Here is a 24,029-nt window from a genome sequence, read left to right as displayed (position 1 = left end):
TAACCTCCAACGGGCTTGTGGCGCAATGGATAACGCGTCTGCCTACGGAGCAGAAGATTCCAGGTTCGAGTCCTGGCAGGCTCGGTATTATCATTTAAAGATGATTATTAGAATATAACGGAAGGGAAATTTAAAATATTGCAATGCTTCAATAGCATTTAGATAAACCTCCAACGGGCTTGTGGCGCAATGGATAACGCGTCTGCCTACGGAGCAGAAGATTCCAGGTTCGAGTCCTGGCAAGCTCGGTATTAACATTTAAAGATGATTAATAGAATATAACGGAAGGGAAATTTATAATATTGCATTGCTTCCATAGCATTTAGATTAACTTCCAACGGGCTTGTGGCGCAATGGATAACGCGTCTGCCTACGGAGCAAAAGATTCTAGGTTCGAGTCCTGGCAAGCTCAGTGTTTATTTTAATTAAAGATCTTTTATGCGTCATAAAAATGCATAAATACAATGTTTGGAAAAGTTTTTGATAGACCGAAGCAAGGGTTAGTGGCGTAATGGATAACGCGTCTGCCTTCGTAGCAGAAGATTCCAGGTTCGGGCCCTGGCAAGCTCAATATTAACATTTAAAGATGATTATTGGAATGTAACGGAAGGGAAATTTATAATATTGCAATGCTACAATAGCATTTAGATTAACCTCCAACGGTCTTGTGGCGCAATGGATAACGCGTCTGCCTACGGAGCAGAAGATTCCAGGTTCGAGTCCTGGCAAGCTCGGTATTAACATTTAAAGGTGATTATTAGACTATAACGGAAGGGAAATTTAAAATATTGCAGTGCTTCAAAAGCATTTAGATAAACCTCCAACGGGCTTGTGGCGCAATGGATAACGCGTCTGCCTACAGAGTAAAAGATTCTAGGTTCGAGTCATGGCAAGCTCGGTGTTTATTTTAATTAAAGACCTTTTATGCGTCATAAAAATGCATAAATACAATGTTTGGAAAGGTTTTTGTTAGAACGAAGCAAGGGCTTGTGGCGTAATGGATAACGCGTCTGCCTTCGAAGCAGAAGATTCCCGGTTCGAGTCCTGGCAAGCTCGGTATTAACATTTAAAGATGATTATTAGAATATAACGGAAGGGAAATTTATAATATTGGAATGATTCAGTAGCAATTAGTTTAACCTCCAACGGGCTTGTGGCGCAATGGATAACGCGTCTGCCTACAGAGCAGAAGATTTAAGGTTCGAGTCCTGGCAAGCTCGGTATTAACATTTAAAGATCATTATTGGAATGTAACGGAAGGGAAATTTAAAATATTGCATTTCTTCAATAGCATTTAGATAAACCTCCAACGGGCTTGTGGCGCAATGGATAACGCGTCTGCCTACGGAGCAAAAGATTCTAGGTTCGAGTCCTGACAGGCTCGGTATTATCATTTAAAGATGATTATTGGAATGTAACGGAAGGGAAATTTATAATATTGCAATGATTCAATAGCATTTAGATTAACCTCCAACGGGCTTGTGGCGCAATGGATAACGCGTCTGCCTACGGAGCAGAAGATTCCAGGTTCGAGTCCTGGCAGGCTCGGTATTATCATTTAAAGATGATTATTAGAATATAACGGAAGGGAAATTTAAAATATTGCAATGCTTCAATAGCATTTAGATAAACTTCCAACGGGCTTGTGGCGCAATGGATAACGCGTCTGCCTACAGAGTAAAAGATTCTAGGTTCGAGTCATGGCAAGCTCGGTGTTTATTTTAATTAAAGATCTTTTATGCGTCATAAAAATGCATAAATACAATGTTTGGAAAAGGTTTTGATAGGCCGAAGCAAGGGTTTGTGGCGTAATGGATAACGCGTCTGCCTTCGAAGCAGAAGATTCCAGGTTCGGGCCCTGGCAAGCTCGGTATTAACATTTAAAGATGATTATTGGAATGTAACGGAAGGGAAATTTATAATATTGCAATGCTACAATAGCATTTAGATTAACCTCCAACGGGCTTGTGGCGCAATGGACAACGCGTCTGCCTACGGAGCAGAAGATTCCAGGTTCGAGTCCTGGCAAGCTCGGTATTAACATTTAAAGATGATTATTAGAATATAACGGAAGGGAAATTTATAATATTGGAATGATTCAGTAGCATTTAGATTAACCTCTAACGGGCTTGTGGCGCAATGGATAATGCGTCTGCCTACGGAGCAGAAGATTCCAGGTTCGAGTCCTGGCAAGCTCGGTATTAACATTTAAAGATGAGTATTAGAATATATCGGAAGGGAAATTTAAAATATTGTAATGCTTCAATAGCATTTAGATAACCTCCACCGGGCTTGTGGCGCAATGGATAACGCGTCTGCCTACAGAGCAAAAGATTCTAGGTTCGAGTCCTGGCAGGCTCGGTATTATCATTTAAAGATGATTATTAGAATATAAAGGAAGGGAAATTTATAATATTGCAATGCTTCAATAGCATATAGATAAACCTGCAACGGGCTTGTGGCGCAATGGATAACGCGTCTGCCTACGGAGCAAAAGATTAAAGGTTCGAGTCCTGGCAAGCTCGGTATTAACATTTAAAGATGATTATTAGAATGTAACGGAAGGGAAATTTATAATATTGCAATGCTTCAATAGCATTTAAATAAACCTCCAACGGGCTTTTGGCGCAACGGATAACGCAGCTGCCTACGGAGAAAAAGATTCCAGGTTCGAGTCCTGGCAAGCTCGGTGTTTATTTCAATTAAAGATCTTTTATGCGTCTTAAAAATGCATAAATACAATGTTTGGAAGAGTTTTAGATAGAACGAAGCAAGGGCTTGTGGCGTAATGGATAACGCGTCTGCCTTCGAAGCCAAAGATTCCAGGTTCGAGTCCTGGCAAGCTCGGTATTAACATTTAAAGATGATTATTAGAATGTAACGGAAGGGAAATTTATAATATTGCAATGCTTCAATAGCATTTAAATAAACCTCCAACGGGCTTTTGGCGCAACGGATAACGCAGCTGCCTACGGAGAAAAAGATTCCAGGTTCGAGTCCTGGCAAGCTCGGTATTAACATCTAAAGATGACTATTAGAACATAACGGAAGGGAAATTTATAATATTGCAATGCTTCAATAGCATTTAGATTAACCTCCAACGGGCTTGTGGCGCAATGGATAACGCGTCTGCCTTCGAAGGAGAAGATTCTAGGTTCGAGTCCTGGCAAGCTCGGTATTAACATTTAAAGATGATTATTAGAATATAACGGAAGGGAAATTTATAATATTGCAATGCTTCAATAGTATTTAGATTAACCTCCAACGGGCTTGTAGCGTAATGTAGCCTCTAAGTAGAGAAATGGCTGCTACTCCTATGGCTATAGTGTTTGTCTGGCTCCCTTTAATGAAACCCTATACTCTCTCCGTATCATTTATCACCTCAACTTCAATACAAAATTGTACCGCCTAGCCTAGCGTCTCTTTTTTCCCTTTTAGAATGTTTCAGGACTGAAACGCCTCTATCTCACGAGAGAGAGAGAGAGAGGGATTTGGGGTTGCTTAAGTAAAATTCGTTCCCCCCCAGTGCCTGCCTATACGAAACGTAAAAATATCCTTTATTCCATTGGATGATTTTTCTCGTCTCGACCGCTTGGTGGCTGCACCGCGACAGAAATTTCAAAATTTTCTCTCTTCGGATCTTAGCGCTATACGAGTTCTGACGTCACAGAAGCCTGCAGAAGATGCCCAGTTGTAACCCGTATTTGTGTACTTAGAGGCATTATAAACTTATGTTATTATAAATGGTATACATAAATTAGGATTAAGGTTTGAATTCGAGCGTGTGCCGTCTGTCACCATTCCCAAAATATCTTAGTATATAAGACGTTCAGTTCCTAAATTATTATGACTGTGGTTTATCTACCTAATCTTTGATTGCCTGCCTTATCAGCAAATGATTGAAGCCCGGGATTTTGAATATCGCAATGAACTTTGGTCTTGATTGAAGTCAGATAAGACTTAACATTTTCAAATTTCCCGCCCAAATAAAAACAAAATGTCGTCGAGATGAAGAGAAAAAATGGCGCCGAGAAGGAGCGATGACGTCAGACAAAAAAACAAGATGGCGCTCAGAAAAAAATGGCGTCGATACCATCGTGATACCATCGATACCATTGAATAACACTGAGTTAGAACCCCCATTTTCTACCTACTGCCCAATATGTCTCTTATCGGTTATTGACAAGGTTTATGCTAAACTTATTAAAAACAGGTTATATTAGTTAGTGGTCTTCTCAATAGTCGCCAGTTTGGGTTTAGGCACGGCGTATCTACTACAGATGCCATAAAATGTATTTTAGACCTAGTTAGAGATAGAAAACCAAAATATTACCTCTCCGAGTCAAGAGGTCTACTACTACAAACTTATTTACCTAGATATAAAATTATTTCTCTTTTTTGAAGTAAAATTTATGAAATATTGAAGCAGTATTCCAAGCATAGCGAATATACAGTAAAGCTTGGACACATGGAAATCAGTCAATGGGGAAAAGAACAGGAAATGAAGTCCAGGCTTCAGCTGTTTACCGTTTATTCTGATAGCTACATTCACAACTGGTTTGCAGTGTAAACACTATCGTCTCGTCTCACCTCAACAATATTCTTAGTTTGCCAACATACAGTTAACGTTAAATAACACCAAAGCTAAATTGTAGCTAGACGCACTAATAGTCAATGCGCACCATAAAGAGAAAAAAGGCTGTAGCTACTACCCGTTTACCATTAGCCACCATGATCTTTTCTTCTATTATATAATCTTAACCTGATTATTTAAGAGTGTATTTAACTTTAGGCTCACTCTGAACCGTTGATGTCTCTTCATTTCAGACACGAAAATTAAAGCCCAAAGTTTACTTCACCTCAGGCCTCAATTATTTACCATTTGTTTCACTAAGCCTATTGCAGATAATGCTTGATATACCCGCCGAAGTCTAGGACTTAGTTTTCTTCATGTAATCACTAAACCAAGGATTATTCTATATACAGATGTAGTTTAGCTTAAGTAATATATAAACAGCCATTTCAAATAACAATATTAAAAAAAATCTTTGGAATATCAAAATGAAACAGAGCTTTAAAGCTACAAAAGTACTCAATGCATCATAATTACGAAAAATACTTCCACATATTCACTTTATATTATGGAAAAAGGGAATATTAAGGTTCTGTATGATTTCTTAACACATCAACACAAGGCTAACTGCTAACGCAACGCACTAGTGTAACAATGGACGGACACACACAGACAACAAGTTGGAAAACCAAAATAAACCTCTCCGAGCCGAGACGAATTTACTTTCCAAACACAGATCCGCCAGCCAATGAGACAAACTGTCCTGAAATACATAGTTCTAATCGGCGAGATATTGCCATGATCATTTGTAAAGTTTAAAGCGTTTAATAATTATCTGCGTATCCTCAATAATCCTAATGAGGACCTAATATCTATCACTTAAATGTGTATTTAACTTTCGTCTCACTCAGAACTGTTAAGACCTCTTATAAGAGGACATGAAACAAGGTCAATTCTGGTTAAAATCTAGGTTATCTTATCTCATGGACCCAGTCGTTTCAACACGTATGGAAAGATGAAGTATTAACATCGTTATTATTTAATGAAGCTAAAAGTTACGTTTACACTATATATAAAAGTAGTAAAGATGAATTAAAAAGTAAACACCAAATTTTAAATGTTAATATCAAAAGATGTACTTGGAATATTGAGATGAAACAGAGCTTTATAGGTACACAACTACTAAAATAATCGTAATGCTGAAAAATATATAAGTATTTCCATTTAATATTCTGCAAAAAGAAAATGTTATCGTTTTGTAAGAGATCTTCTCATCCTACTCGCTTTATATTAACTTTGATATGCGTGTAGTGTTTCGATTCAGATGCAATCTTTATTACTCGTTCTATATTAACGCTCACTTGTGTCAGTACATAGAAATAAGTTTATCTTAAATAATTAATTAAATATAAATGATATTAATTATTTTAATCGCCAGTAAATAACTTTAAAAATAGTTAAATCGTTTAAAATAAAGTTGTTCCTATTATCTTTCGAAACTTTGCTAATATTGACGTTTAAAGTGAAGGGTACCCCTTTTGCCCGCTTTCGTCAAATTTTGGGGTATATATACTATTCGTTTCCATTATAATAATAGATAAAAACGCATTCGCGTGAACCGATGGTGGAAGCCCTGCCATTGGGAGGCTAGACGTTTCTCGTAACCCTAGCCGCTCGCCGCGTACATCTTAAGCCTAACGACGATGATGGAGTAGAAGCCAATGTTACAGATTGGTGTCTATGTGGTATAGACGAAAGACCAGTAGATGGTGGTGTTTGAAGCCAATGTTGCAGATTGGTGTCTATGTGGTATAGACGAAAGACCAGGAGATGGTGGTGTTAGAAGCCAATGTTGCAGATTGGTGTCTATGTGGTATAGACGAAAGACGAAGAACAGAAGATGGTGGTGCTTGGAAGCCAGCAAGTAAAGACTAGTGTCCATGTGGAGTGGACGAAAACCAAAACTGGTGGTGTGGGAACTCAAGTAGAATAGCCAGCGGAGACAAACACAATTTTCCAAATTTCAGTGAACTGTCAATGCAGTCCGGAACTTGGGAACACGTTGGCTCCGATACGCAAACTGCGAACGCGGTCACGTGGGGTGTGACAGACAGACAGACAGACATACGTCCAGTGTAATACCTCTCCGTGACGTCATCGTCACTCGGAGAGGTAAAAACATAGACTGCTTTTTAACTCTTTCCGTATTAATTTTGAGTTGAGAAACAAGATTATCTTAAATATTAAAATAAATATAATTAATATTAAATATTTTCTTCGTAAGTTGTTCGCCTTATTGAGCGTTACATCGTTTTTCTTGAGAGACTTGACTAATATTGGCGTTTGAAATGAAGCATACGCCGGTTGCTTCGCCTTACTCAAATAGGTAGTATATAAGGATGTCAAACTAAAGTTAAAAGCAAGAACAACCGCAATAGCGAAAACCTTTGGTGGACAACCCACCCTAGGGAGGCTAGACGTTTCTCGTAACAATAGCTGATCGCCGCTAATGTCTTAAACCAAACGATGACGATGGAGTTAGAAGCCAATGAGACAGATTGGTGTCTATGTGGAATAGACGGAAGACCAGTAGATGGTGGTGTTTAGAAGCCAGTATGTACAGACTGGTGTCCATGTGGAATGGACGAAGACCAGAAGATGGTGGTGATTAGAAGCCAGTATGTACAGACTGGTGTCCATGTGGGATGGACGAAGGCCAAAAGATGTTGGTGATTAGAAGCCAGTAAGTACAGACTGGTGTCCGTGTGGGATGGAAAAAGACCAGAAGAAGGTGGTGTGAGAACTCAAGTAGAGGAGCCATTTCCGTGACTGTGAAAGCAGTTCGGAAATGGCGTACACGTTTCCGCCGATTTGGAAACTGCGAACGCGGTCACGTGGGTGTAACAACAGACACACAGACAGACAAACAGACAGACACACAGACACACACACACGATCGTTACAGAACCTCTCCGTGACATACGTCACTCGGAGAGGTAAAAACAGGGTAATCACGTTGCTCTACTATCCATTGATATCCAAGGCGCGTTTGATAACGTCTGGTGGCCTTCTGTTCTTGCCAGGCTTAAGGAAATCAATTGTCACAGAAATTTATACGCGGTATTGTTTAGCTACTTTGAGGAACGGTCCGTTGTGTTTCAAACAGGCTCTTCATATATTAACAGGAAAGTTACTAGAGGATGTCTCCAAGGGTCTTGTAGCGGTCCAATCCTCTGGAATCTTATTGAACTAAACTTTGGGTTTTAATTTTCGTGTCTGTAATGAATGGATATTACCGGTTCCGAGTGAGCCGAATGTTAATTACACGTTTAAATAATCAGGTTTCTATTATAGATTTTATAATAAAAGAAAGCATCATGGTGGCAATTCCCCTGTAACAAAATCGACGTTGGACCGACGCAGTCGGTTCGAGGTCAAACCAACACTGACGTAAAAGCGTCGGTAAACTTTCATTTCGACCGTCGAAATGTCCTATCCGTTTAAGCGTCGGCACGACTTCCGGTCATACAAATTTTGCCGGCACTTTAACCGACTCTAAAAAGTAAGCGTGTCCAGCTCTTACCTTATCAAACAAGAAGTCGGCTTTGTTATCTGGTTATGATTGGATTATTAATCTAATTGCGGTCGGCTTTATCGACTGTTATTTGTCGGATTTATTGGCTTGTTTGTGGTCGGCTTTATGGCTCTTTTATGGTTGGCTTTATGGATTGTTTATGGTCGGCTTTATGGATTGTTTATGGTCGGCTTTATGGATTGTTTGTGGTCGGCTTTATGGCTTGTTTATGGTCGGCTTTACGACTTGTTTATGGTCGGCTTTATGGCTCTTTAATGGTTGGCTTTATGGATTGATTCTGGTCGGCTTTATGGATTGATTATGGTCGGCTTTTGGCTTATTTATGGTTGGCTTTATGGATTGTTTATGGTCGGCTTTATGGATTGTTTATGGTCGGCTTTATGGATTGTTTATGGTCGGCTTTTGGCTTATTTATGGTCGGATTTAAAGCTTATTTATGGTCGGCTTTAAGGGTTGTAGTTACTGTTTTCTACACACCAATTTCATCAGGTCTTTTGTCCATCGCACATGCACACCAGTGTGTACTTACTGGCTTCTACTCCTTCATCATCGTTAAGGTTAAGATGTACGCGGCGATCGGCTAGGGTGATAAGAAACTTCTAGCCTCCCAATGGTGCAGTTTCCACCAAAGGTTCACGCAATTGTGCTGTTCTTATCCATAACTAAGATTCGAAACCTTATGTACCGATTTGAGTAAGACAACAATAGGCGTATGCTTCATTTTAAACGTCAATATTAGTCTAGTCTCTCAAGAATGTTCAATAGTTATTTTTTAAACGATGTAACGCGCAATAAGGTTAATAATTATCGAAGAAAATATATCATATTAATTATATTTTTTTTATGTTTAAGATAATCTTAAACCGTTGATACACTAGTGTTTGATAAAAACGCATTTTAGTTGGTAAGGAGGCGAGCAGCCAACATAATCCTGCATTACATTAACCGACTTAAAATGTAACTATCAGACTACTCTATTCTATTGTTCTCAAGGCCGACTGCAAAGCGGAATTAGCAACTGAAGTTAGATAAGAGTCGGACTTTAGTCGTAAGTGCTGACTAGGCCATAAAGCGAAGAATCTACCTCGAACCGACTCAAACGCGGAAGAAGCTTCATTACAACTAAATCTGAAATTTTCAGTGTGATCGGTAGGCCGTCGGATATGTCGACCTCTAGACCCATATTGTTATCTTTTATTTGATAGAAACGCGTCTTAGTTGGTAAGGAGTTGAGCCACCAATAGCCAGAAGACGGTGTAGCAGACGACAAAGAAATTTCTTCCCGTTACACCCCTCAACGATTCCGAAATAAGCCTAACTTCCGGCGATAGGGATTAAGGTGGATTTACCAAAAACAGTTTCAATAAAATTTAATCAAAAAATGCCTTGCGCTAAGACCCCCAAAGACTTAAATTGGCTTCACCCTGTGATAATCGTTACTCTCAACTTATTACAACATGCAATAACACTTAAGGAAAAGTAAATTTATCAAATTACTCACCACGTAAATATCTTCTTTTTTTGCGATCCAGTCTTCAAAGTTGATTTCGTTATTCGTAACCCTAATTACCCTATCGCCGTTACACAATGTTCGCGGACTTCGGATAAACTCCTTAAGCTATAGGGAGTTGGAAGTAGGGTGGAGTGGTGGACGGTAGGTCACGTAGCGACTAGCGAGGGTTCGCCGTTGAAACTGCAGCAGTGCAGGGATGCCAGATTGAAAACCTTGAACCCGCCAAAATCAAATTGGAAAGAGCCCAAAAAAAACCGCCAACTGTTATTTCGAAAAGAGCCCAAAAACTGACTAAGAATGTAAAATAAAGTGATTTTTTATCGATTCCTTTACTAATTGTAAAACTTAAATATTTAGTGAAACAAATCATAGTTATTTCTTTATGATTTTAAATACCCCGTTCCATTTATTCGGAAAATTGCCATCCCCCACTTAATAAAGCCAGGCTGCCAGATATCTAACCTGTGCAGAAGCGGTCAATGTGGTTTCGCACACTGAACGCATTGCCACTCTTTGGTGTAAATGCTATTTCCCAACGTCAGTAGTTAAGAAATCAGTAACGTATGGGAAACCTCTCTTGCCTTTTTTGGTGTTGTTTCATAGTTCGGAATACAAAAAATAGTTCTTCTTCAGCAATATTTCAATATTTTTCTCTTGAATACCTAGTTAACCCTTCGCCTAGCCAAAAGATCGATAGTAAAAACACGTTGTTAGTTATAGGGATAAGACCTTTTCAAAAACCACATTGCAAAAAAACCATTGCTTGTCCATTTCAGAAATAAATATTTAGTCTTTGCCAACTGTTACAGTTTTCTTTAAATTCCCTCCTCCTTGCCGGGAGTGTGGCGCACTCCTGTAAGCCTAGCTTCGGGGGGGGGTGAAATTTGGGAGAATAAGACACATGTCGGCGATCCTATCCTATAAGTGCAGAATATCTCGTGTCCGACGGAGGTGACTTGACTCTTCCGTCACCTCCAAAATAAGCCTCATTTTTTTCCCTGCCTACACACATACTGAAACCTGCTTAATCGAAGGGTGTATTATCACATAAGTTAGATGTTTTCAAAAGTTTTGTATCTAGTAGCCCCAACAATCATGTAACACCCTGCCTTACACTTTATTAAATATCAAATGTAGTGTCATGCACGCTCTATGTCACTGATATAGAGCATGCATACGCTTATTATTACAAGCAATGTGGCAAAGCGTTTGCTTCACATATTGCGTTTCATTAAAGGGAAGATGAGGAGGGAAATCAAATGATTTTTTATCGATTCTTCTACAAGACCAATATTAATTATTATTCAGAAAATATATCGGCAGATCGGAGCAAATGTGTTCCCAATTTCCGAACCCGCGTTCGCAGTTCACAGTAATTCGGCAAATTGTACTTCATTCCGCCATCTACATACACAATGCACTAGTCTTTCGTGTATACCACATACACGCCAACTGTACTTAAAAGCTTCTAACACCACCATCATCAATGCCACCTCATGCCACATTGACACCAATCTGTCGTTACTGGCTTCTAACACGTCCATCACTTACTGATCTTCTGTCTATACCACATAGACGCCAATCTGCAACATTGTTTCTACACCATTATCATCATTAGGGTTAAGACATACGAGTCTATCGGCTAGGATTACGAGAAACGTCTTGCCTCCCAATGGCAGTGCTTCCACCAAAAGTTCACAAAATTGCGCATTTTCTTGTTCTTTAGTGTGAATCAATCGCCTTATACACCCTAAATTTACAAAAGTCCTGAAATAGGTGTTCGCTTGAAGTCAAACTTCAAAGATAGCTATGTTTAAAATTATTTTATGAAAAACTTTTCTTAAAACGACTTAACTAATATTAAGGTAAAATACTGACGATTAAAATAATTAATATAAGTTATATTTATTTAATTATTTAAGATAAACTTCTTTATTTGGAATGACACAAGTGAGAGTTTATAATGAACGAGTAATGAAGATTGCATCTGAATCGAAACACTACACGCATCTCAAAGTTAATATAAAGCGAGTAGGATGAAAATATCTCTTACAAAACGATAACATTTTCTTTTTGCAGAATATTAAATGAAAATATTTTAAATATGCTTCGGCATTACGATTCTTTTAGTAGTTTTGTACTATAAAGCTCCGTTTCATCTCAATATTACAAGAACATCTTTTGATATTAATATTTCAAATTTGATGTTTACTTTTTAACTCACCTTTACTACGTTTATATATAGTGTAAACGTAAATTTAAATATCACTAGATAATATGGATGTTGAAATTATCGTCCATAATTGTGTTATTATTGGGACTATAAATTAAAATACCTTAGGCCTATTCCAAAATTGGCCATGTTTTGTGTCCTCTTTTAGGAGGTCTTAACGGTTCAGAGTGAGCCGATAGATAAAAGCACACTTAAGTGATATATATTAGATCCTATAATAGAATTACTGAGTATACATGGCAATTGATAAGACACCGAAACCTTTTCAAATGCACTTGGCCATATCTTGCCAAATTCGTGCTATTTTTCCGGTTTTTCTTATTGGCTCATTGACCTCTATTTAAAAGGTAAATTTTTGGTACAAAATGTTAACCCTCGAATCGGAGTGGTTTATTTTGTTTTCCCAACTTGTTTTAATAGTAACCCTCACCATCCAATCTATCAACGCCTTGCCTTCCAGCGAACAAAATACTCATGGCATGCGCCTAGTTCTCCATTTACAGCGATAGTAGTCTGTAAATTAATCTTTAAATCAGGAGTTTTCTCTCCAATAGAATTTTTCCCTCCAAAAGAATTAACGTAAAAAGGCGTGATATAAAATGCTTAACATTTGTTTAAAGGGAAGGTGACAGGAAAATATAGTGAATTTTATTTTTTTTTCTATTATACGACGTATTGGCAGAATGTATCATTCAGGGAATATGTCCCAATAATTATAGGAATCAAAATAGATTCGGATTTCATCTTGAATTATGCATTAACTACAGTAAAACGACTGTTGGGTTTAATGTTGTTTTACTGTAGAAAGAAGAACGGGGAATGACATGTATTTCTTCATTCATTTTTCCACTAAATATTCGATTTTGTTTTATTAAGCTGAGTCATCGTCGAGAAGAAGTGCTATTAAACTTTTATTTTTACACTGAATACATTTTTTTTTCAACGGTGTACCTTTTTTTTTAATGTTTGTACCGTCAGATAACAATAATGCGATTTCAAAGTAATTTTAACAGTGAACATTTTTTTCCACGTTCTACAGTTTTATTTAATGGTTTGTTACTGTCAACAAAAATAACTGCATTTTGACCGTTGTTTTAACAGTCATGAATATCTTGCCGTTAATTATAATGGCAAGTTAACGTGATCGAGGAAAACACTAAATTGACTGTTATATTTACGGTGAAACTAGTAACATTCCTATGAAAGTAAATTTTACAGTGTTCGTACAGTTTGGTTACGGTAATTTCTTAGAGTGTAGATATTAGTAATCTAGTTTTAATATTTTTATGGTTAATCTAGTTTAATTATTTTTAATCGGTAATCTAGTTTAATTAACTATAATTGATAATCTAATTTAATTACCTATATTTGATAATTATCTTTAATTGCTTATTTAGTTCAATTGTTTTTAATTTAAAATCTAGTTTAATTCGGTTTAATCTGAACTTCGCAACTAAATGTGTTGGACGCGCAAACGTTATAATGACCTACAAATTTTAGCAGCTAAACCACTATATTTATGGTAAAACGACGCTACTTCACCCATGCTAAAAAGTCGTAAGCTCCACGGTTTAAGGGTATACCACGTAATTCGGAGCATGTAATTAAATCTTTGAAAAACAATACTTAAACTTAAGTTTTCTTAATGAAAAACATAGGCACCAATTATAAGTTTGGAGCTTTCATTTAAGACCATTTTCAAATCTAACAAACATATTGTTAATTTTAAAAGGGTGCTTACAAATTGCTAGTCTGGAAAATTTCTCATGCTATTTCTATGGACATTTTCTAGTTTTTCTCCAAAATCTGTAATTAATTTAATGAAAATGAAAACCACCCTTAGCAACCTTATGTTTTATAAAATAAACTATAGGATGGATCATATTGAAATTTTACCACATATTAAAGGCCCGGATTTTACTTCAATTAAAAAATTTCAAAACAAACTTTGAATAAAACCCTTTTCGAAAAATTCGTAATTCTAGAAAACTTTTACACGTTTATTAACGTTTAGAAAGCAATGGTCACCTTTAAAACACCAATATAGCACCGTTTTTGTTTTTCACGTGAAAATGTTGTTGCATGGATCGAATGAACGATTTAATCTCTTTTGGAAAATGGTGAGATGTTTTATTTCATTCCTTGATATCTCAATATTTTATATAGCTAGTTTTTGAGCGCATTGGAAGCTACGGCATAATTCGCATACAGACGTTACATTTTAGGTAGTTCTTATAGCAGCTCAAACTCTATAAAACATTATTCAAACGGTCAACGTTTTATATTCAGGCTTCTAAATACAAATGTTGTTGCATGGACCCAATCAACGATTTAATCTCCTCCTTTAAAAGGTGAGAAGTTTTTATTTAACGTATAAAAGCAAACGTAGCAGGGCCGGATTAAGCAGTTATGCACCCTGGGGCCGAGATAATGTGCGCCCCCTTAAGTCGGAAAAAAAGGAACAGCAAATATTGCTTAGGGGGAATAGATTAACTCAATGCGCCCCCAGCAAGCCTTGCGCCCGGGGGCCAGTGCCCCTTCGCTCCCCCCTTTAATTGTGCCCTGAAACGAAAGGACAATGAGGGAAGAGAAATTCCTTAAGGCTGCAGCGTATTTCTTGAGCCTTAAAATTGCTCCGCGACTAACTATGCCCATTCTGCCTCGTATAACTTGATTATTCTACACTTGACCATTATTTTTGGAAGCTTGAAAAATATTTCTAGTGTTAACTCATATATCGCCACAATTTCAATCTTCGGATAAACAAGTCAGTGAACATTTTCCTCAGAAGCGGGAGTGCGCTCTTTTCCGAAGATCTTCACCAACGTCACTCACAATTGGTAATATGTTAGAGATAATTCTTTTGTGTTTACAAGGTATCTAAGAAAGACCGTTCTTCGGTAGTGTCAAAATGCCCATATGCAAATATATTTTAATAAATGACGTAGCAGGATGAATCTTAGGTGATCTTAAAAGCGATGTTTGTGGCAAAACCTGAAAAAAAGAATATAGTTTATCTGAATAAGCATCTATTGGTATTTATTGATAAGCAACTGCAGGCGTTTAAATTAAAATACTGAATTATTACAGCGTTATCAGAAGTTTCACTCATAGCTAGGTGTAATCACTATTTCTCGTTATGCCATATAGGATTATAAAAATATCTTGGTTTGGACCAATGACCAAAAAAATAAACGAAATAAGTAATTTTAAAGAACAATTCGATTTTATGAAGCATTTTTTTATGAAATTAATTATATTGAAGGGAGTATTTGTTAAGGGATCATTATTGAACATTTTAAATATTCAAATTTGAAATATTCAAATTTGAAAGTTTCACAAGCCAGAAACAATTAAAACTATTTCCGCGAAGGTGCTTACAAGTTAGTAAGAATCGACACGAAATCCCTTCAAAATAATTAATTTCATTGTGAAATGTTTTCTCTAAATGTAGTGTTCTTGAAAAGGTTTTCTAGTAATTTAGACGAAATAATAAGATTAAGAGTAAAATCAGTTGATTGAATTAAATTGTGACCAAAGTTTCAACAAATAAAAATAATTAAAGAAAAAATTCAATATCTGAACTCTTTCATATCGTTTGTTTTCTCGCCGTTGGTCCAAACTAGGACTTTTTTAATCTATGTCATTTTAGTCTTAATTTTAATTTTGCTGAGAAACTGGCGTGTGTTATAACTCTTACCAAAATGAAATGTGCATAAAGCTATTTAACAAGCTGTTAGTAAAATAATAATTCCAATCAGCCTATGCAAATTCCCTCTAAGAAAATTATGGACGCGTAGATTATGGCTAAAAAATCACAACATAATCCTAGCCTAGCGTAGCATAAAATTAACCCTAACCGTATCCAAACCTATCCATGCCAGTTTTATCACACCATAAATCAAATGGGTGTTAGGTTGCAGATTTACACCCTTCATGATCCATATATATTAATAATAATAATAATAATAATAATAATAATAATAATAATCTACGCTTTGTCTGTGAAGGGATTTCCACACTAAGCCTGTGGCTTGTTTACAGGTGGGTCCCTTTACAATGCATAGAGGTTATTAAATACAATTTGCCCTAAAATATTGAACTTACTGTTTTTACAAAATCTAAAATTAACAATATAATTTCTTCCTAGCAATTTTTACGAAATTAAAATGGATAACATATTTCGTTACTCAACTCGATCTGTAAGTGTTCTACCAATTCAGGATAGTTATAAAAAATTTAAAAATAAATGTCATAGCTAGGGGTGTGCGTGTAGTGATTCTCTGAATAATAAATCTGGTTCAAGTTATCAACCATTTCATACTCAGTTATCGGGGTAATTTGCTTAGCCGGTTGACAGTTAGCAGTCGAATATCAAAAGTTACAAGAAATACTTATCGGGTTAAATGATTTTAATTGGCATCTATCAAGTAGAGAAGAATATCATCAATAATCGAAATATTCAACAAAACTACTGAATTTTTCAAACTTGTAGTTGGTTATTTCTCAGTTATTTTCGCCTCCTTTTAGTTTTTTTTTTTGGTTTAGTTTTTTAAAAATCAGTTTCACATCTAAAGAACAAACATAATGGCAGATGCTATCGTCTAATCGGCTTAAAAAATCCTGATCTTAACACAGCATTTTGGTACTGTTATTAAATGGGTGAGCAAACTGTAGCCGCCCTCCAGGATTCGACAAAACCCGGTTTTTCTTAAAAAAACCACCTCACCGGATTTTCCTGGATTTTGCGTTTGTTATCTTTACCAATTGAGTGCGTTATTGAAATTGTCATTCAAAAGTTTCAGCTTAATTAAAAGGTCTTAAAAATGTCTCGTAAAAAATAAATAATATTATTAAATATTAAGTTGAAACAATAAATATCTTTAACAATGTTAAAAGTGAAATTAATCTACCATTCAAATTCATCAAAATTGATGATCTGAGCGATGTGTTTTATTAAGTGGGTTTTTTATGGTGTTTAAAACCCAATAAAACCCGTTAGTTTCTTTTGACTGTTTTTTTAATTCGAACCCTGTCGCGCTCCTTGGTAAAGTTTTAAAATTTTATACTCTGTCCTCCGATTAGACTACTACCGAATGCTTATATTAGGTTAAATGAATTTAAACTAAACACATTATAGTTTTACACACTGAATATCATATGCTGATCGTAGTCTTTATGGAAAGAAATAACCTGGGAGGAGTTCAGACCCCCGCCGCACTTAGTCCTACCTCCTTACATAACCAGACAACCAGTATGAACTTGAAACGGATAGAAGAACCAAACAGTTTTCTGCCTGGGCGGTTTCAAATAATTGGAAAAGTCAATTTCAGGTATCGGAGTGGGTGTTCGATCTGCTCTCTGAACGGGTACTCGAATAGTTTCGCTTACCAGCACAACCCTAGTTCGAGCATTTTTTATGAAGCAGGATTATACAAAGATTTCTTCAACTTGGTATCTTTAAGAGGTCATAGACCCCATACAAATATCTGATTGACTGTAAAGGGAAGCACCAAAAATTTTCTTTTGGGGCTTAACCCTAGGTCTACTCGTTAAGACGACCCATTTTCTTTACATTCGTGTTCGGCGCGCATAGTTCGCAGGAGTAGTGGCGCAGGTCGCAAAACCCGTCTATGTCAAGTGGTATTTAAGATTATGCGTGACGTTAAGAGTGACGGTCTCTACACCTTCTCCCCTTTTATTGAAGCACGAAGGCCCATAAAATGGACTCTTAATATTCGCAAGTTGATATTAAACCAGTGTAAGTAGCTGGACTTGTATCAGAGTCGGAATATAGACGAAAGTGCAGCCCGACTTGAACATAAACCGACTAACCTACATAGAAACGAAACAAAGCGAAGACCACTTTCTGTACATAAAGTGTTAAAATGTTTTGCTAATAATCACACAAAATAGGAAAATTTCTTCTTTTGCTGTCTTAGCTGCAAATTTTCAGTTTTGAAGGCATGACTATAAATTATTATTTACTTGAAGAAAAAACTTATCATCGCTTAGTTTTTGTTTCGAATGTCGCGCCGAAATTTTGAGCTTTGAACAGTTTTTAGAAATTTTGTCCATGTAAAATAAATATCAAATAATCCCAAAATATACCAATGTAAAAAAATATACGCCACTTAAAATAGATAACAGCTAAAAAATCTTTGCTGTTTAAAATCAAATAATGGAAATTTAAAAAAATGGACACGTAGTATGTTGAGAAGTGACGTGTGTTTTAAACCTTACTGAAAAACGTATGTGCTAAATTATATTTAATAATAATATACCCCTAACCTTACATGAACTACCGCACCATAAAACCAATGGGATCAGGAACTCGGTCCTTACTCGTTGATGATCTACAGTGTGGACGAGATCAGACCAACACCTTCCATTGTGAACAACCCCCAAAACCGCCAAAAGATGACGTCACTACACTAAATTATAGACCTCATTACAGGGTGGAATAAGTACGTTTTTAAGTTCAGGTTTATTGTACGCAAATGAGAAGGTTCTAATACAATATTGGGGAATATGCGGGAATGAAACAAAATTTTGAGAAGAACAGTCCTAGTATTAGCTTTTGAACTTAAGACCCAAATTATAAACTCTAATCTGTTTGGTAAACACCTCAACGAAAATGATCAATGTGCCTACCAACGTAATCGAGGCACTCTTCAAGACAACTGTCCATATCTTGCAATACATTTGCAAGCACTAAACTCATGACGCAGGAAGTCAGAGTAAATGACTCCAGTGGTGTTTTCATCGCAAAAGATGGGTCCAATAATTTGGTGTCCAAGAATGACAACCAAAAAATTTAACTTGCATCGCGTTTGATTTTCATGGTGTAACCATTCGGAATAGACTTGCTTTTTTCTAAGACACATGACTAACTACTGTAATACGAACTTAGCCGCTACAGTAGCGATCTTGAATAAAGCGACCTGCAATACCTCAACGTTGAGTATGCAGAATGATTCAGAGATATATGCGTTCCTTGTAACAGCAGATTCTTGGCAAAATTTGGAGTTGAAATTTCCCGAGCGGTTATGTTCTAAACCGAACTGTTACAGAGTTACAAGGCCTTAAACTCCGGGCACATTTGGGTACTATTACTCCCATCAGAGGTATTGTTCGTTAAGACATTCACGAACCGCACGGCTGTAGAGCGCGGGAACACCATCCTGCAGAATCCACATGCACTTATTCCCATTTAATCTAAGTAACCTTACTATAAATAGCTGAAAACTTTAACCAATTATAACCATAACCCTACATTAGTTAGAAAATGGAATTAGGCTTAGAAATTTTTTGAAGTTAGTTTTAAAATTTTTAACGTCATAAGCGTGACACTTTTTTACTTCTATAAATTCAAAATTTATACGTTGATCATTATTGTATCAGTTCACGAAATTGTTCGTATTTTACGCGAATTGAAATTCTGTTCTCTTCTAAAACAGTAAAATAAATTAACTGGTTTTTCAACCAGCACGAAAATATGATGAAATAGCTTTGCAGGTGGACGTGAAACGTCAGATTTTTCTTTACATTGTCGGCCAGCGTTATAAAGTTTTCACTTTGCGTAGTTGTTGAAAATAAGATAATGTTCCGAGCGAGGATCAGCTGGCTGACCTACTGACCAAGCCGTTATCAAAGGAAGTTTTCGAGCGTTTTAGATGGAAGCTAAACTTACGTGACCATTCTGAAGTCAACATTAAGGGCGAGTGTTGAAAATAAGATAATGTAGACTTATGGTAGAACAAAATATGTTTTATATGTTTTATTTGTTTATCGTTATCTTAAGATGTTTTTCAATATATCAAACTGTTAGTTATGTTTTAAAACTTTGTATTTATACCCTAGCAAATTTCTAAAACACTTACTTCTCGTTCAGACGTTATAATGTTCAATTAAGAAATCAGTTACTACTTTCTATACCTCGTCTTTATTTGGATGCTTTGCTAAGGGCAGCATAACTCTAACAGGTTATGGGCCCAGCACGCTTCCACTGCGCCAAGTAGAAGTATTTTGTGGAGTGTGCGTTTGGACCATCTCTGATTTCTGTTTCGTGAAAAATGGATGTTCTTCTTCGTAGCGAGATTGATAAGCTAAGTGGTCCAGAGAACTGGAGAAGCTGGAAACGTTAAGTCAGCGATGCTCTTACGATTCGAGATGTCATTGGCATAGTTAAGAGTAGTTGGACAGAGCCACTCATGTCAGAAGGCGACACTTACTTAGCAGACCTGAAGAAGTTCCGGATAGCTTTCAGTACAGCCCGTACCATTAAATGATCATCCATCTCAAGCAAAGTTCTGTATCAATAGCATGTTTGAACTTCCCGCCCATACTGTTGCTACCATGAGGGCGACACTGTACTGTAAAAATAGGAGAGTTAAAGAGAACTCCCCAGAACGCAGTAGCTAGTACGACGCAGAACCATAAAGAAGTTTTGTTACAACAGCTGCCCATTATTTAAAGTGATTAATTAACACTACCAACAGTAGAAAACGATACATGGTGCCAGAATTGTCTATATCTACGTCTGATTTCACGTTGTGTCTATAAAAGGGAGGATGTCGGGATTATCTTCAACTCAGGAGCTAAGCCTAACTGGTAACGCTGATCACAATTGGCGATTATTTCACCAACGGTTTACACTCTACGAAGAAGCTACAGCGCCTTCAACTGCAAGGTCTGATGCTAAGAAATTATCCTTACTATTACACGTGGCGGGGCAGGCAGCCATAGATGTGTTTAATACCTTTGAATTCACCACTGACGAACCTAAGACTTACGCTAATACGATTCTCAAGTTCGAAGCATATTGCAGCCCCAAAAAGAATGAGGTACATGAAAGACAAGTATTTCTTTGGCGCATGCAGCTCGAGGGCGAATCGGTTGAGCAATACGTCACGGACTTAAGACTCAAAGCCAAAAGCTGTCAGTTTTTGGAAACAGACAACATGATTAGAGATCAACTCGTAACGGGAATTAAGGATACCAAATTACGTAAACGTATGATGGCGGAGACAGATGGTGATTTAACGCTGACAAAGGCAATAACTATTTGTCAAGCAGCGGAAACTTTAGCTATGCAACTACAAACATGGGGTGACAATGTCAAAACACATGAGACCCACAAAGAACAAGTACATTCGTTAACACATAGTAAAGGAAAGCGGTCAGTGGGAAACACATATAAGAAGTATCCGGCCAAAACGGAGGCTACATCCTCCAGATCGTCGAGCAACATGATTAAAAACTGTTATCGATGTTGCGGAACTCATGAACGTCTGAAATGTCCAGCATACGGACAAAAATGCCTAAAATGTAACGGTAATAACCATTTTGCCAAGGCTTGCCGACAGGCAAAACAGAAGGTAAACGTACTGGAAACGGGAAACAGCGACAGTGAAGACTACGTCTTTGACATGTCAGAGGTACATTCTTTGAATGTTTATAAAATAGACACTCCTACATCCCGAGACTGGATAGTACATGGCCAAGTTGGAGGTTCAAAGGCAACAGTTCCATTCAAGGTGGATACTGGAGCACAGACGAATCTTTTACCACTACGCTATTACCACAACTTGCAAGACAAACCTAAATTAAAACCATACGATAAAACAGTCACTGGTTATATAGGAGAGGAAACAGCAATATACGGTTATGTTAGGATGACTGTGCAGGTTGGGAGTGCCAAAATACTCACGAAATTGGTCATCGGCCCAGATGATAAGAAACCAATTCTTGGCCTGAGATCGAGTGAATCTCTAGGTCTCGTGGACACACAGGCAGGTCCCAAATCAGCTGAAATAGGAGCAGTCTCCACTATCGACAGTTCCGAGGGGATAAAACACTCAAGCAGGCAATGATTAAACAGTATCCCACCATATTCAATGGAATTGGTTGTTTGGAGACCAAATGCAGCATAAAGCTAAAGGAAGATGCCATACCGGTAATATCTCCACCTCGCAGGATCCCCTTTGCCATGAAGGATAGACTACAACAGGAGCTAGCCTCTATGGAACAGATCGGTATTATACGGAAGGTAGATGAACCTACGGACTGGGTGAGCCCTCTGGTACTCATTGTGAAAGGCAAGAAGCCAAACCAGACAGGCCAAGGGAGAATAAGAATTTGCCTGGATCCGCAGCGGTTAAATGACAATATTCGTCGTGAACATTTTCCTATTCCTACAAAAGAGGAGATACAAGCCGATTTAGCGGGAGCCGCGGTCTTCACGAAATTGGACGATGCTTCAGGCTTTTACCAAATACCTCTTGACACAGAGAGTGAGCTATTGACCACTTTCAATACACCTTTTGGAAGGTATTGTTTTAAGAGAATGCCGTTTGGGATAGCGTCAGCATCGGAGATCTTTTTCAAGGCTTTTATTCACGTTTTCGATTCAGCTGAGGGCATACGACCTCTTCACGATGATGTGTTGGTATGGGGTAAAACACTTGCCGAACATGATGCTAATCTCCACGAAGCTTTGCGACGCCTTTTAAAGGCAAACGCGACGTTAAATCCTGAGAAATGCGTATTCCGTACAAACCAGGTCAGGTATGTGGTCGAGCTGATCTCAAGGGAAGGTATGAAACCAGACCCGAGTAAAGTAGAAGCGATTGCAAAGATGCCAACTCCACGTTCAAGAGCCGATGTACAGAGAGCCTTGGGGGTAGTAAACTTTCTAGGAAGATACGTTCCACATTTGTCTTCACACGCAATTCACTTAAGAACATATCTCAAGCAAGATCTCGAACCACAATGATCAGAAGAGCATGACGAAGAGTGGAAGTATATACAACAGGTATTGATAAGCAAACCGGTTCTTCAGTTTTATGATCCGTCGAAGAACACGAAAGTGGCGCCAGACGCCTCAAACTATGGTCTAGGGGCCGTATTGTTACAAGAGCACAAGGATCAATGGAAACCCGTAGCTTACGCTTTTCGAGTCCCAACGGATGCTGAAACTAGGTACGCTCAAATTGAGAAAGAGAGCCTCGGACTAGTCTTTGGATGCACGAAATTCCACAATTGGAAAATCTGTCGTTCTGGAAACGGATCATAAACCGTTATTGGCAATGTCAAAGCGACCAATTGCGGACATACCGCCTGGACTACAAAGGTTATTTTTGAGACTTACCAAATATCAATACACGCTGGAGTTCAAGCCAGGCAAAGAATTAATCGTTGCTGATGCACTCTCAAGAGCCACTTTGCCAAGTAAGGACGAAGGTCAGACATGGCAAGATGAAACAGAAATCCATGTAAGCGAAGTAGTCAAAAGCTTACCAGTTGGAAACTTGATGCAGCAGCGCTTAAAAGACGCCACTGTCAAGGATAAATACGCTAATGGCCTTAAGACAACAAATGTCAACGGGATGGGCGAACATGGATTCGACATTACACGCTTATGCCGGTGTGAGGTCAGAACTTACGGCAGCTGAGGGCCTCATACTCAAGGGTACACGAATAGTAGTGCCACAGATCTTATGACCCGAGATGTTACGCCTAATACACGATGGTCATCTAGGGATTGAGAAATGCCGCAGGCGAGCGAGACAAGCACTCTATTGGCCAAAGTTAAATGATGATATAGAGCGAACGTGTAAAAGTTGCGCTTTCTGTAAGAAAGTACATTACATCCCACCTCACGAACCATTGTTGATGAGGGTATACGGACTAAATACCCCCAAGACAAAAGACCCCCGGTCATAATCCCCCCATTTTTAATAACGTACAAAATCCCCCCTCTCTCAAGACAAAATCCCCCGGTCATTTTCCCCCCATCGTAGTTAAGAGTACAAAATCCCCCACCCTCTAGACAAAATCCCCCCACCCTCTAGACAAAATCCCCCACCCTCTAGACAAAATCTACCCACCCTCTAGACAAAATCCCCCACGCTCTAGACAAATTCCCCGGTCATAATCCCCCGACAATAAAAAATACAATATCAATATTATCTAAAACACTGGAAGCCTCAGCGATCTGGTGGCGTAGTTAATTAATTAGCTGGCACCTTTTCCAAAATATTTTCCTATTAATTAGCTGGCACCTTTTCCAAAATATTCTCCTATTAATTAGCTGGCACCTTTTCCAAAATAT

At 37.8% G+C, this 24,029-nt stretch overlaps 12 non-coding genes across 12 annotated transcripts; all 12 read left to right on the top strand.

Annotated features, from left to right (window-relative positions):
- Nucleotides 1-11: 11 nt before the first annotated feature.
- TRNAR-ACG (transfer RNA arginine (anticodon ACG)) lies at nt 12-84 on the top strand. The gene has a single exon. It is a non-coding gene; the product is annotated as a tRNA-Arg (tRNA).
- A 91-nt stretch (nt 85-175) lies between these two features.
- Nucleotides 176-248, top strand: TRNAR-ACG (transfer RNA arginine (anticodon ACG)). The gene has a single exon. It is a non-coding gene; the product is annotated as a tRNA-Arg (tRNA).
- Nucleotides 249-339: 91 nt separating this feature from the next.
- Nucleotides 340-412, top strand: TRNAR-ACG (transfer RNA arginine (anticodon ACG)). Its single transcript has one exon. It is a non-coding gene; the product is annotated as a tRNA-Arg (tRNA).
- Nucleotides 413-661: 249 nt separating this feature from the next.
- On the top strand, nt 662-734 carry TRNAR-ACG (transfer RNA arginine (anticodon ACG)). The gene has a single exon. It is a non-coding gene; the product is annotated as a tRNA-Arg (tRNA).
- A 249-nt stretch (nt 735-983) lies between these two features.
- On the top strand, nt 984-1,056 carry TRNAR-UCG (transfer RNA arginine (anticodon UCG)). Its single transcript has one exon. It is a non-coding gene; the product is annotated as a tRNA-Arg (tRNA).
- A 91-nt stretch (nt 1,057-1,147) lies between these two features.
- Nucleotides 1,148-1,220, top strand: TRNAC-ACA (transfer RNA cysteine (anticodon ACA)). Its single transcript has one exon. It is a non-coding gene; the product is annotated as a tRNA-Cys (tRNA).
- A 255-nt stretch (nt 1,221-1,475) lies between these two features.
- TRNAR-ACG (transfer RNA arginine (anticodon ACG)) lies at nt 1,476-1,548 on the top strand. The gene has a single exon. It is a non-coding gene; the product is annotated as a tRNA-Arg (tRNA).
- Nucleotides 1,549-1,797: 249 nt separating this feature from the next.
- Nucleotides 1,798-1,870, top strand: TRNAR-UCG (transfer RNA arginine (anticodon UCG)). The gene has a single exon. It is a non-coding gene; the product is annotated as a tRNA-Arg (tRNA).
- A 91-nt stretch (nt 1,871-1,961) lies between these two features.
- On the top strand, nt 1,962-2,034 carry TRNAR-ACG (transfer RNA arginine (anticodon ACG)). Its single transcript has one exon. It is a non-coding gene; the product is annotated as a tRNA-Arg (tRNA).
- A 91-nt stretch (nt 2,035-2,125) lies between these two features.
- On the top strand, nt 2,126-2,198 carry TRNAR-ACG (transfer RNA arginine (anticodon ACG)). The gene has a single exon. It is a non-coding gene; the product is annotated as a tRNA-Arg (tRNA).
- A 90-nt stretch (nt 2,199-2,288) lies between these two features.
- On the top strand, nt 2,289-2,361 carry TRNAC-ACA (transfer RNA cysteine (anticodon ACA)). Its single transcript has one exon. It is a non-coding gene; the product is annotated as a tRNA-Cys (tRNA).
- Nucleotides 2,362-3,102: 741 nt separating this feature from the next.
- TRNAR-UCG (transfer RNA arginine (anticodon UCG)) lies at nt 3,103-3,175 on the top strand. The gene has a single exon. It is a non-coding gene; the product is annotated as a tRNA-Arg (tRNA).
- The last annotated feature ends 20,854 nt before the right edge of the window (nt 3,176-24,029 follow it).

This window comes from Phalangium opilio, unplaced genomic scaffold, assembly GCF_054372755.1.
Source record: "Phalangium opilio isolate 3A_F unplaced genomic scaffold, DU_Popi_V2 ptg000098l_1, whole genome shotgun sequence".
NCBI classification, from domain to species: domain Eukaryota; kingdom Metazoa; phylum Arthropoda; class Arachnida; order Opiliones; family Phalangiidae; genus Phalangium; species Phalangium opilio.
This window is presented reverse-complemented; position numbering and strand designations above follow the sequence as displayed.